General features: G+C 45.4%; 1 protein-coding gene across 2 annotated transcripts in view; it reads right to left on the reverse strand.

Annotated features, from left to right (window-relative positions):
- The window catches only part of DOCK1 (dedicator of cytokinesis 1), a 497,787-nt gene that overhangs the window by 160,840 nt on the left and 321,793 nt on the right, over positions 1-15,154 (reverse strand). The window lies entirely within an intron of this gene.

Below are 15,154 nucleotides of genomic sequence, written 5' to 3' on the forward strand. Positions count from 1 at the left end.
CCCAGAGCTTGGGGGCACCTGCTCTCTCTAGAACATTCTGGCATCGACCTACCACTTAGAGTTCAGCTTAACTGCCACGCCCCTGAGAGCCCTTCATTGAGAGCCAGATGGCATGCATGACCCCCAGTCTATCACAGCCCCCGACTCAAATCATCTGAGCGATCCTCATCACCACCTGATACTTGCCAACTTGCTCCTTTTTTTTTTTTTTAAGATTTATTTATTTGTCAATGAGAGACACACACACAGAGAGAGGCAGAGACAGAGGCAGATGGAAAAGCAGGCTCCCTGCAGGGAGACCGATGCGGGACTCGATCCCGGTACCCTGGGATCATGCCCTGGGCGGAAGGCAGGCACTCAACCACTGAGTCACCCAGGCGCCCCTCTTATTTATTTATTTATTTTTTAGTTTGGAATAACATACATTTTAGAATAGTTGTAGATTTATAGAAAAGTTGCACAGGGTTCCAGGCTACGCTCCTCACTCAGTTTCCCTGGTTGCTGTGATACATTTGATTCCATCAAGGAACCAGCACTGCCTCATAGTATTTTTTTTAAAGATTTATTTATTTGAGAGGGAGAAAAAGAGAGAGTGGGGGTGGAGAAGGAAGGGCAGAGGGAGCAAGAGGATGTCAAGCAGACGCCTTGCTGAGCATAGAGCCCAACTCAAGCCTCAATCTCATGACCCTGAGATCATGACCTGAGCCAAAATCAAGGGTCTGATGCTTAACCGACTGAGCCACCGGTGCCCCTGCCTGACTGCTATGAACTAAAACCCTATGACCCACCCAGAGCTCACTGGTTTCCTCCTAACGTCCTCTGCTGTTCCAGGACCTCACCGAGGACACCATGTCATTCACAGTCATCACGTCTTCTCAGGCCCCTTTGGCTGTGACAGTTTCTTAGACTTTTTTCTGTCTTTGAGGACCTTGATGGTTTTGAGAAGCCTGGCAGGTAGGTACTTTGCAGAAGGTCCCTCAATCTGGGTTTGTCTGAAGTTCTTTTCATGGTCAGACTCAGCTTTATTAATTTGCTCGTCAGTTTGTTTCTTGTCCATCCTTCCCAGATACCCCGAACTCTGAAATGCCTGGAGCTCCTGGTGGCTGGGTCTGCTCTGCCTCCTTCTTTCTATGTCCCCAGAGCCAGAACCATACCTTTCCCATAGTAAACCATCAATCGATAGGCACTGACACACGAGCAAGAATATACGCGCACATCACAATCCAAGCCGCGTGAAAAGGCGAAGTGAAATTTGCTCACATTACACAGCATCACACAAAATCGCACATACATCTGTGCCTGAGGACATCACGCTGAGTTAAAGATGTTCACATGTAGTTAAGACAAAAGCTCTATCCTTTGTTTATTTGCAACTTCTTTCTGTCTTCTCTTGCAGCGAGGGCCAGCGTGCTTTTAGGAAAGTCTTTATTCACAGGCATCAAATTCTTTGCTATTTCCCTTAATATAGTGTGAGTTGCTGCAGGCCAGTTTTCAGCTCTACGTCTTCTGAAACGCTCATTGCAAAACATATTTTCTCCACTTCAGGAATGAAGAAGCTGAAACTCCAGAATTAACGGGAGTCACCTGAGACGATGTGCCTCCTATGAGAGCCTGGATCCTGGGCCCTGGGGCTGATCCCTCCACATGTTCTGAGACCACCTACTGCCTCTTGGTTGTTTTTTTTTTCCCCTGGAGCAGCTGTGTGCCGAAGAGTTGCAATATTCACTTGAACGTGATGCGTATCAAATAATCTCAGGTGGAGGAAAGGTGCACAAAACCCAGAGGAAAAACCCAGATGATGAGTACCGTGAAGGTATGAAAAAAAAAATGAAGTCTGGAACAGAGAGATCTCAGCAACTGGAAGAGCATGAGTGATGTGAGGACAACAGGGAGGAGACCTAGCAAACCCGGTAAGCCGCGGCTGGACAGAGTGAACGCAGCGGTGGGACACACAGCCATACGCTGGCCAATGTTCATGGAAGGAAAATGAAGGTCACCCCAAGCAGTTTGTGGAAAGTGTAATTTCTACAAATAGACTGCCAATTATAAAGGCTGGGAATTGGCAAACTTGAAAGCTTCATGCTATTTTTATCCCTCATTTGTTCTCCTTGTGGAGGATTTCCAGAAGATTGGAGACACCTTTGGATCCCCCTTTATCCCTACATCCATCCATTTGATAACAAGTTTGTGTGCAGCTCTGCGTTAGTGAGGAGATCTGTCCTTGAATAGCTCAACTCTGAAGCAGAAATTGGTTTCCAAGAAGGTGGATCTAGAAATCTATAGGGAAATTACTTGAAAGAAACAAAGGCTCAAGAAAAGTGAAAATTCGGCACTGAGGCTGACCAGGATCTGTTTGTGTAAAAGAGATGTCACCATGTACTTGACACCCTCACCATAGGACTTAAAGTACGTTCTCTTGCTACCTACAGGGCTCAGTGCACCAACCACAGCTTCCCACAGCGCACTAATACAATCAAAAGTTTAATAAATAGCTAAATATTCTCTTTTTATGAGCAACAGAATTATTAAAACAATTAACAGAGAGAGAAAAGGAAGCACACCCCCAAAATGGCCAGGATACGGCACAGGGTGGCACCTCGCCTGTTCGTCTCCCCTTCATCACAGTGATGCCACGTGACCAAGGGTGCAAAGCTCTGACCTTGCCTCCCAAACCTGTCAGCCTCGGACATGCCTCTGTTCTGGGAGTCTGTGATCCTGACTTGTCCCTCACAGAACAAATCAGAACCCCACCAAGTAAACAGAGTCCCCCTTAAGTCTAGACTCAAGACTTTTAACGAGTCTCAAGGCAACTGCTGCAAAATCTGCCTGAAGCTTCATCATTTGGGGTCACAGCCAGGTGATCCTACCCAGTGGGTCCTTTAAGTAGCTGATCGGAGGCTGTTCTAAACCAGCCAGATCCTTCCTCCTCTTTCTCATGCCCAGAACCCTGAAATGCTCACAGCCCTGATGATGGCCTCACTCGGCCCAAACCTGGGCATACTTGATGCTGCTTGTTGAAAGGGCGTGTTGTACAGTGGACCCAGTCCACCGATGAGGAGGCCCACAGCTCCTCTACAACCACTGGGGACCAGGTCACTGTCCCTCCAGAAAAGGGCTTTGGCTCTGACTCCCTGCAGCTCTGTAAATGAAACTGGAGCAGCTAGGAGGGGCTGCAGAGAACAGTCTCCCAGAATCTCAGGGGGTATGCAGCCATGGCTGGACCCCATCGCCATCGCACCCTCTCCCAGGACGAGACTCAAGGCTAAAGTGAAGGCAGATGCTATCCCAGGTCAGTGGCACTGCACTTAAATACAAAGGGTTCCAGTCCACCCAGGCATGGTAGGGCCAGGGTCTCCCAGGGAAGGAACACACTGAGTCACAACAATTTACCACTTGTGGTTCACATGTTGGATTGCTGTCCATCCACTAACTGGAGTCACTGGATTGAGTGCTCAGTGCAGACAGCTGGCTGCACTGCCCCGCCCCCACCAAAGGCCGCTCAGCTAACAATGGAGAGGAAGAGCCCAGAGCCTCATGAGCCACTTGCTCTACAGGCTCCCAAAGCTTGACCCCTGCATCCCCTTAACGCAAGAATGATATAGTAATGATAATCTGAGCTTGGGGAGGTCACTCCCTCCAGCCTTTGTGGAGAGGTACTCTGTGCTGGGCTCTTGACATACACCACCATGAATCTTCCCAGACTGTTATTTACCCGCAGGTGGCCCCGGGGAGGTCAAACCACTTTCCGACGGCCATCCAATTCCCAGGTGTGTTGAAAACAAAATATAACCTGCTGTGAAGGCGGCATGCTTCCCCACCTGCAGAGCAAGCTCCTTGTATGACCCTACCTTAGCAACCTGGGAAAGATGATCACGGGACCAGCATCCACTTCTCCATCCTGACTCTGACCAGGTGATTACAACAAATCAAACACAAAGAAGGTCTGTACCACTTCTTCAAATCTGCCATGGCGGGCATCTTCAGTTATGTAAAACAAAACAACTCCTGCCCAGCCTCCAAGGATGGCATAAGAAATTTCCTTAGAAATTAGAATCAGGGATTTGGCTCAGGTCATAATCTCAGGGTCCTGGGATCTAGCCAAGCTAGAGTCCGGGCTCCCTCTACCCTCTCCCATGTATGTGCACCTGCTCTCTCTTTCAATAAAGAAATAAAACTTTAAAAAAAAGGAAAAGAAGAAAGAAATTAGTGTCAGGAAAACACTAAAACACAGTGGGAGAAAGTCTGAACTGTTCTGATCAGACCCCAGGGATGATGGAACTCAATGCTGTCCCTCATCTGGCTGGGCTTGGCCAGATTTGGAGGCAAAATGAGGTGCTTTACAACGTGCGGGGTTCCCATAGAGCTCCGTCTGCTCCACTCTTCCCCCAATGATCCCCATCTATCCATGTGGTTACTTTAAGGTGTTGGGTCGTATGTATGGTTTCCTTAAGCTGGAGAACCACCCCAAATTCACCCTATAGACAGGATATAAATAACAAGTAGGGCATTTCCCTTCTCTCACGTTTTTTCTCAGTATTAGAAACTCACTTCATAATGCACCACATTTTGGAGATCTTAGGATCCAAGAGAGAATACCAACTGTCTGACAAATGCTGCTCAGAAAAGCCAGGCCCTCGTGAATTACCGGCAGACCGTGTTTACCTCTGGGTGTCTCATAAAAGGGAAGCACTCCATTCTCTTTAACTCAAGCTTAATTCTCAGGTTTCATATCAAAAATAAAGCAATCGGTCCAATATTCAGCTTGACTCCTGTTTTCCATTTCCGAATCATCGGCAGGTTAATGGCTAATTAAAAATACCATCCACACAATAAGCTGCGGCTTCAGATGGGGATTGAGATGGCCGTTTACTTTAGCTGAGCAATAACATTCCGTCTGAAGAATCAAATCAGATTTCTGACCTCTTAATCCCCTGGAGGCTGAGCGAAGCTTTGAGGAGGCCAGCTCCCAGACTGCCACCTGTCCAACCCCTCTGCAGCCAGGACCAAGGTACAGAAAGTGCCCCATAGCAAATCCGAACAGGGGAGTGTCTGTGTTTTGGCCTCGGTCAAGGGAGCGCAGCCTAACCAGTCACCCACCTCTTCCAAACAGACATCCCGTCCCATTCCATCACGGGAGAACTCACTCTAACCCTTTAGGATTTTTCTTTTCTTAATGCAAAGGACTTCTTTTTTTTTTAATTGGAGTTCAATTTGCCAACATACAGCATATCACCCAGTGCTCACCCCATCAAGTGCCCCCTCCATGCCCGTCACCGACCCTTTAGGATTTGCTAGTTCTCACAGGAAACCTCAAGGATTTTTTTCCCTGAGCACAATGCATCAGGAAGAGAAGACAGGCCATCGAGAACAATCACAGAACAGGAGAGATGGGGGGCTTCCTCTAATTGACTCTCCCCAAACTCAGCATCCCAGGCAGCCCCATGCTGCAAGGGCAACACATCAGACAGAATGGGCAAAGGCCCTGGCCGCTATGAAAAATAGACTGCATGCACAGAAAAGTGTTAAGTGCTAAAAAGCTGCCCAGACAGCCAGACAGCTAACGTGCTCCTTCCCCTGCTGGGCACGGTTAATATTTATATTTACAAATATTTGCACTTAGCACTGCCTGTCCCTTGCTCGGGTCCTCTGTATCATTGACACGGAGCTGCAGGGCAGTGGGTCTTCTGCACAAGAGTGACTCAGAGCATCTCTGATACAGCGATAGGGGGAAGAGGCTTTCGGCTTTTGTTTTTGAGTCATTAGAATCCAGTGAACTGAAAAGACCGAGCTGTCAGCGTTCATTTTCTTCCTAAATCAACCAAACTGTAGGATAACACGAAATATTTCACTTTACAGTATAATTTGTATCTTCCATTCACTTGCAGCTCTGGGAATCTGACAGGTACAGTATTAAGTAAAATCCCTCCTGGGAAGTCTCAGTGGAAAGGGTAACAGGAGCAGGAGAGAGCAGCCTCCCTGCAGGTTTGAGACACCGGCCCCGCCGGGACCAACGGGCATCAGCCTCACACGTCCGTGGTCAGTTTAGGACAACTTTCAATTCAGGAAATCATTAACAGATCTTCAAGAGAGTAAGAAGTATTATTTTGTTCACTGGATACCTGTACCTGGAATTATTTCCTTGTGGACCCATATATAAACTGGCGAACTGGATTTTGTTCCTGGAAAAGCATTGCTACAAACATGTCACGGACTTTTAATGGTTGACTTCGTAATAAGACAGTATTTTGCACTGACCATCTTCCAGTTGGGTGGTTTCTGTCTGACAAGCACCTGCTCTGGGCCAGGCAGGTTCTTGGGCACGGACCAGCCACCGCAATGACAAGGGGCAATTCCCCCCACCACGGCATCAAAGATCCACACACAGGTGTACAGAATTCCATAAAAATAGAGCAAGCAAGGGAGATAGAAAAGCATCTTCTATGAGCAAACACGTACAGAAGATGCCACAATCCTGTTGACATTTTGATTCTACGGAGAAATATCAAATTTTATTATCATTTCCTTATTAGTCTGAAAATGTATTACATATGTGATCTTTTAAAAATTTAAATATTCCACTCTCGGGGGTGGGGGGAATCATAATAAAGTTATTGTTCAACTTTATTTCTGATCTCCTGTCCAGAAAACAGCCAGAGTATGGTAATGAATGGTGTGACTGCATGTTCTGTCTTCAAGATGATTTTATTTCAGAGGTTCCTATATGGAGAGAATCTGTAACATCAGCCTCCCTTTCTATCAGGACAGTCACCATGCTGGTTACAACCAACTCCCCAGCAGGAAGTCTGCTCTGTTTCTTTGTGCAAGTGCCTTTGAAGATTTTTTTTTAAAGAAAAAATTTTAAATAAAAATGTTTAATGTCAACCAACAAAACCACTATTGAGAGAGAGAGAGAAAGGGAGGGAGGGAGGGAGAGAAAGCAGCCACTGAATAAGAAAACATATCTGTAACATGCTTATCTGAAACAAAGTTCTTATCCTGTATGCACAGAAAGTGGGATAAGGCGTAAATATTCAGAAAAAAGGGGGTTAATATCCAAAATATATATAAAGAACTCATATAACTCAGTCACAAATAACAATCCAGTTATAAAAACAGGCCTTTTTCCAAAGAAGTGACGTTCTTCCAAAGAAGACAAACAAATGGCCAACAGGTATGTGAAAAGATGCTCAACATCGCTCATCATCAGGGAAACACAAATCAAACTACAGTGAAGTATCACCTTGCATCTGTTGGAATGGATATTATAAAAAATATAAGAGACAAATACTGGTTTGTGGTGAGCCTGGGATCTAAATTCATGTCAGTGCGACCCTAATCCCCACACCGTCCTTGCTCCTAAGGCTGGCTCTGCAAGCAGAGGGATTTGCTGAGAAGCTGGAGCACCTGACAGGGCACCTTCGAGGAAACTGCCTCCAGTTCACAGGCGCTTCCTCAGTAAGAGAAAGGTCATTCCCAGCATCTTCAGGGGATGGCCACTAGTGTTTATTGTAAGGGATGCTATCTTTGCTGGGGTCCTACAACAGGGAGGGGTGGCTGAGAAATGTGTCAATAAAGAGAAGATCACCGAAATGAGTCACATATATTTCTATTAATTATTTAATATCACTGAAACTCAGTTTTTTCTATCTACAAAATGTGGTTATTATTGACATTTTTGAATTGAATGATTCTTTGAAGGGGGCCATTCTGCACCTAGAAGGATGTTTAGCAGCATCCCTGGTGTCCACGCACTAGATGCCAGCAGCCTTCATTCTCCCAGGAGTGAAGCAACAAATGTGTCTGTACCCTGCCACGTTCTGGGGTGTGGCTGCGGGGAGACAACAAAATCCCCCATGGCTGAGAACCACAAGAAAAGTACCAAGACCATGCCAGCAACTCAGCAGGCATTCAATTGACCTTGGCTGTCTCCTCCTCCTCCCATCCTAGCCTTAGAATAAAAGTTTACCAGCACAGGGTCTTACATTGCACATGATTTCTTCAAAGTCCCAGGAGCGCTGGAGGTAAACATTTAGGACGGCAGGATCTGGAGATTGACCTTAATAAAATGTATTTCCTCCATTTTGTCTCGCGCATCGAGAGAAGTTTCATGCATCAAACAGAGAGCGTACTTGGCTTCATTTCTTATAAAGTGAAGTACGTCCTCCAGGATTAAGTGCCAGCAGACGGCCTCATCAACACCAGCCACGAGCTCGCAGCAAGGTGTGCACCAGCTCTGAGAATTCTTAAACAGACTTTGCCCTTTCAAAACTTTCCTCTGAAGTCAGCTTCCCTAAATGAGAGTCCTGGCTAAGAGCTCTTCATCACTGCCATTCCTTTGAGAGTAGTTTGAGTTTTCATCTCTGAATTAAATAAAGAGGCAATCTGAATAAAACCCAACTGGATAAAAGATCTATGTTACGTGCAATAAATTGGTTATAAATAACCAGGTAAGATCTGGAATTATTTGCTTTAATTTCAGGCCAAGCTTAATTATTAAGCACAGAGCAAAAGCACGCATGCCAGAGAATAACTATATGGAAAATACGAAAATAATTTATGGAAATGCCATAGTATTTAATTTGGTAGCAAAGTATCATGCAGGTGGGGTCCTCTTCCTGCTGGGAGATCCAGGGTGCCATTAATAGATTGGAATCCATCTCCGTCTTGAAATCCCATTGCCGAAGATGGCCAACTCAGCCCCAGGGAAACATCTCATGTGTTTCTCCAGGAGACTTGCCAGAAATGTGCTCAGGTCTACACTGGCTTAGCCCAAACAAGGAGGCAGGCATGTGCCTCTGTGTGTGCAAACCGGGGTCTGAGCAGCAAAACATCTCAGGTTAGGCCAATTTCTGTGGAGAGCATCAAGGTTCAAAGACCGACATTATTACATGTGTGAGCTGGGTAAGACGTGGCCATGCTGAGCTCTGGGGAAATTTTCATTCCAGAATATTTTCATTATACTGACTTTGAATTCCAATTTCTTCCCTGCAGAACAATATTTACTTTTTTTTTCCTGTGGTCCTCAGCAAGTGTGTTGTGACGGTGTTTATGTCAACAGCGCCGTGTACAGTTTCAAAGGGGAAAAATGATTCTTAGGGTGTGCTTAAAATCTTCAAGCCACTGGATATGCAAAACCTCAGTAGGAAACCAGGAAGTTGAAAAAATAAATTAAATTAAAAGTAACAACATCAACTAAAACCCCAGGCTTCAAAGGAAAGAAAAAAAGATGTTGAGGAGAAATAATCCAACAGTCTCTTGAGCCCCAAATGCTTTATATCTGTGCTTTCAACTTGCAAAAAGATTTCAGCTGTGTGCCCTTCCAAGAGAGAGGTGTTTCCTGAAGAGGAGGTTGAGCAGGAAAACAGTCCCCCCAGACTCGACCACGTTCAGCTAGCTGGTGTCTTAACCCCTGAGGCAGATTCCCAGCGAGTGGGGACCTCTCCACCTCTCTTTCTTTTGCCCTAAGGCAAATGGCACATTTGTTCTGCTCTGAGCCCAAGGCACAGTGCTAGCAAGGACAAAAATCCTTCCACGGCAATGGAACCAAACGGCGCTGTCCCTGCAAACAGCCTAGCCTGCAAATTTGCTTTCTGAGCATTATCATGATTTATCCTTAAGAAGCCTGGCATCTCAAAGGTAGAAATACCTTTCTAAGGCTTAAGGCCCTTTCTTGTCCTGACTACACGCCAAATTAATTTTGGCAGAAACATCCATGAGCTTGCCATCTTGGACTCTGATACATCTGATGGATACTGCTCCTGAGTGGGGGAAATGTGCTGTATTTAAACGGAGAGAAATGACTACGTTATAAAAATATGCATGGGAAATTTACCGCACGCAAGGAGCCACATGCGATTATGAGTGTGTGAATATGTTAGGCTGGTGGAAACGTAATGGACTGAGGCAAACGCAACCTGGTCACAAGACTCCTGAATCACAGGGAAGAGAAGGAGGAACGGAAGAGGCCACATTGAAATGCACCGACGCTGTAGCGGACAGAAAACTGATGAAAAACGCAGACTGTATAAGCATCAGCCTGGACTGTCCTGGGACAGGCCATGATCAAAAACATGACCTAGACCCATCAAAAAAGTAGCAACGATGATCTCAAAAATTCCGAGTAGAGACACAGTTTCAGGGTTTCTAAGGACAAATAGAAGATTAACTTGATTCCAGGTAAAATAAAACCAGGCCATCATTTCTGACCGATGGTCTTCAATGTTTAAATGGTCAACAATTAGACAAGACTATATTTGGCAAGTCAGCAAAATCCTCTGTATTTGATAAGCTAGTCTTTCAGACAGGTCCAATTATGACCGGGCTCTGGTACGGCCAATATATGCCAACTGGCAACATCCTAAGCATTTCAAACTTGAAATGATAATCTCTTCCATTTACTGTGGGCAGAATTTTGAGTTCTCATCTGATTCCTTAACTGTGATATTCTCTGACTTGATGTGTCATTTAAGGATCTACATCATAAATTGTCAGTCTCCCCTGACAAATTGCAAGGAACTCTTTTATCAGCGAGTGACGATTTTGCAGCCCATTATATTTTCCTTTTTGCTTTGTCTTCCAGGCAGTTTCGCGTCTCTTGGCTTCTAGAGAGTTTCATGTTTTCTCTATGGTTTTCCATGCTCTATTCTATTTTCAGGGTCTACAAACCTTTCCTTGTAAAACAGACCAAGTCTCATATGAAAGGATGTAGGATATAAACCACAAATCACAAAGAGGCCCCAGCTTAATGTGGAAGAAAGCAAGAAACGCAAGATACCAAATCAGTGATAATACAGAGGAACGCTTAAAAATGATGCATCATCACTATTTATGACCTAAGCTATGAATGACCTGGGGGTCAAAATGTTGGTTTCATTTATTTTTTATCCTGAGAGAGGGACACAAGCAACAAGGCCTAGTGAGAATCCAAATCGGGGTAGTTGAATTTCTTTTGTAAATTCAGTTGCAAGATTGACTGAATGGTTGACAAACGTGGAAAGGGTTTTGTTACATGTTATACACATTATATGAGTTAGAAAGTCTAAATTTTCAAAATCTGAAAATTAAACTCACCACTGCCCTTTTTTTCCACCCCGGATGGACTATAGAAATGCCTTTCCCAAGTGAAATTATGGCAGTTTACAACAAATGCTTTCTTCAAGGTGAAAAAGGAATTCCGTCAAACCAATGAGTACATTCATTGCCTCCGAGAACACTCCCATGCTTTAAAATTCTAGCTTGGGATTTTTAGTGTACAAACACACTACTGGGATGAATTGAAGTCCTAAGACTAAAAGAGAGACACAGAAACTCAAACAAGTGGTCACCCTTCTCCTAACAACCAAAGAGAACTCTATGATAGCCACACAGCATGAGTCCTCAATATTAGACTCTGCTGTGCACACCACGAAGAATAAATCCAAAAAGGTTGGCTAATATGAGCTCAAGGATGGATACCAGTACTTAAAGGCTAACAGAGAAGGTCTCTGCTTCCAATATAGCCTCAGATCTTACATGGAGACTTAGCCTTTCCTTGCCTCGGGGAAGATTATAAAGCACTTCTGGATGATAACACGGAAGCACACTTCTACTATATCTGAACCGTGCTTATCTTAAATGTCATCTTACCATCTGGCACTGTCATATCTGAGAGCAGAGCTGTAATGTCAGGCCATCACCAGTCAGTTGCTGTTCTGAACACAGCAATCAAGTAACTCCTGTCCTTGGGACTTTCACTGGATCTTAGAACTTTGATTCCCGATTTACAAGTGGTTGCTCTAGAACTGATGGGCACCATCTTTAATTACATTTGACAAGCCCCATGTCTACATTTGCAGACACAAAGCTGAACAAGCACACAAACATTTAAGAGACCGCAGGGGCTGAGTCTGTCAATTTCTAAGCTGTGGATGGTAAAACTGCACGTCCAGCTGTGCCATTAAAACATAAATACAGAACTGCGGGAGCTTCTGGGAATCACTGCTTATCCTATGGATGCAAGGAGGTCTCTGACACATGCCAGGAAGAGGAAGAGCATGGAAGTCTGGCAACGGAGAAGGTATTGAGCTGTCAAATTACAGGTTTGTTAAAAAGACAAATATAGGGGATCCCTGGGTGGCTCAGCAGTTTAGTGCCTGCCTTTGGCCCAGGGTGTGACCCTGGAGACCCGGGATCAAGTCCAACGTCGGGCTACCTGCATGGAGCCTGCATATCCCTCTGCCTCTGTCTCTGCCCCTCCTCCCTCTCTCTGTGTGTGTGTCTATCATGAATAAATAAATAAAATCTTTAAAGAAAAAGACAAACATAGATAACATCACAGAAACAATGCTATGTGGTATCTATGTAATTTCTACAGGGAATTATTTTATTTCAATATTAGTGAGCTTTTGTTCTTCTAGAAGTTTACAGCAGCAAAATTCCATGAATTTTGGGAAAAAATGATATCCTCTTTAGCAGCATAAACTTTCCATGGGGAAGAAAGCTAGATAAGAACATTTTGACTTCTGTGCTTAACATCCACTCGGATAAGTAACAAATCTCTCAGGAAAGGTACACTTGAAAGGACACCAGGGTTAAATACAACAACATACTCTTTGAAAAGCAGGAGACACATGCAAGGAAGCAGGATGCTTTAGAGAGTGGCTCTGGATTTAAAAACTGGCCCTGTCACTTGCCAGCCCTGTATCTTTGGGCAAGTTACCAAACCTCCACACTTTAATTTCCCCATCTGTAAAATGGGCATAAAACCCCAGCTGTCTCAGAGTGCTGCTGTGGGAATCACGGGCACGATTACTGCACTCTCCCCACGACAGCGCCGAGCACACAGAAAACGCGCCAAATGCTCATCTGCAGTCCTAGGAGGCAAACACATAACACATCACAAAGAATGACTGGATTCAATGAACAAGGAAATAAAATCTTCGTTCTGAGCCTGGCAGTTAAGCAAGAACATTAAAGAAAAGTGAAGAGTCACTAACCTAGATGCCTTGAGATAGCTTGAGGTTTTAGCTAGTTGCTGGTGCACAGGTAATACCTTTTCCTGCCAAACCCAACTGATGTGGCTTCTAAAAACCAGTATTATTTACTCAAGAGAGGGGACAGCATTCGGGGGCAGTGGGATTCCAGAGTGAAGACTACAGTCACTGCTGCCCGAACTTGGGCGTCCACGCCTCCTTTGTGGCTTCCTCCTCTGCTACCCACATTGGCTTGGGGACCTGTTCCTACAGAATGTGGCAAGTGCGATGGGAACCCAGAAGGGTCTGAGCCTCACACAGCCAGAATCTCTGCAAATCAAAGGGCTTTGGCTTGGTACCAACAAGCTCCAATGCACCCGTCCACGTACACACACGCACACACAAGTATACACATATGCACACAAACGCTGCTCATCTTAGAAAGCTCTGCCAGAAGCAGCAGTATCAGCAGGATGGCTCGGCCTCAGAGTACTAGGATTTTAGATTAGATGGCTCCATACTACATTTTATGTACAACATAAAATAAACCATAGGGATTTTATATTCAGAGTCTGTCCCTTATCAAGCTGTCTCTTGAAACTGCAGCCTCCATGTACCCTGAGCAACAGAACAGGATGGACTCCCCGCTCCAGACTTGAATTCTATTATCACCTACACCAGACTTTATCCTCAGAAGTGGCCATCAGATCCCTTGCTAGAAGGACACAGCAGACTGTGGCTTCTCCCTCGTAGATGGCTCCTTGCCCCCTAAACTCTCCTCTCTATGGCGAGATGCAAAGGCTTGGGTCCCAGATGCCACCACACATCTACAACTCTGTCCTGCATCCGGGTGCTATAGACGTGCACTAGTGAGTAGGGACACAGGGACAAGGCTGGCTTGATGTGCAGGGAACACGCAGTTCTGGAGACCACAGGTCAAGCTACCTTCTCACTGTAGAAACAGTGGAACACATCAGGAGAAGCTGGATCAAATATCCAGAGAAGGAGACTCTGAGCACGGTGCTCCACACTTTGAGCCAAAGGCCATGTGGCTTTCACCTCCATGTGGTTCTGAAGTGATGCTCAGATAGTTCACAGAATAGAAGGAAGAGGGAAGGAAGCAATCATCGTGTGAGAACTGAAAACAGACACTCACTCATTATAAAATAGCATAAATCAATAGTGGGGCTGTGCCTTCCTTCACAGTTTACCCCATGGGAACCCGGGGATCAGAGGCATGAGTCCAACAACTTGAAGTGTGAATCACATCTGACCTTTGAGGGAGCAGCACCCCACTGCCCCATCCCAGGGGTGTGGAATGGATAGGCTGGGTACCAGGCCATGGCTACTCCGTCAGAGAGATGCAGGTCAAGTTCACATGTGGCGTCACAAGGCAGAGAACAGACTCCACACTCACCACCTCCCACACTCTGCACCAGGCCTGCCTTTCACTCTGGTCAGCATTACAACCAGCTCTGTGGCTTCCTTAATGACGTGGCAAGCCATCGTTTGCTGCATCAGGGACGATGCGAATCAAAACTATAATGAGACACACTACACATCGATCACCAGGGCTAAAATGCAAAATAGTGGTCATGGCAAATTCCGGCGTGGATGCAGAAAAACTGGATCACTGTCACCTTGCTAGTGAGAATGTAAGATGGTACAGCCACAGTCTGGCAGTTTCTAAAAACCTAAAAATGTAGAGAGCATACAACCCTGCATACCTACCCCAGGGCACTCATGCCAAAGAAAGGAACTTATTATGTTCACAAAAAAACTCTATATGCGAATGTTCACGGCAGCTTTATTTCTAATAGCCCCAAACTGGAAAGAGCCCAGATGTCCTTCAGCAGGTGAATAGTTAGACCAGCTGTGATACATCCATACCATGGAATGCCTCTCAGCCTCTCAGTAATCAAAAGGAGCAAACTACTGATACTTCCGACAACCTGAATGAATCTCCAGGGAATTCAGCAGCGTGAAAAAAGCCAACCCTAAAATGTTATCTTTGATGTGATGCATAATACGTCGCATTTGAAATGACAAAAATTTTAGAAGTGGAGAAAAAATTAGTGCATGCCCAGGTTTAGAGAGGGGAGAGGTGGAGGGGCAAGGAGGCGGTGCTATAGATGGGCTGCAACAGGGGCCCTTGTGGTGGCGGGGTCCAGAAGCAACGCCACGGACAAGCACAATTACAACAG

This window comes from Vulpes lagopus, chromosome 2, assembly GCF_018345385.1.
Source record: "Vulpes lagopus strain Blue_001 chromosome 2, ASM1834538v1, whole genome shotgun sequence".
NCBI classification, from domain to species: Eukaryota; Metazoa; Chordata; class Mammalia; order Carnivora; family Canidae; genus Vulpes; species Vulpes lagopus.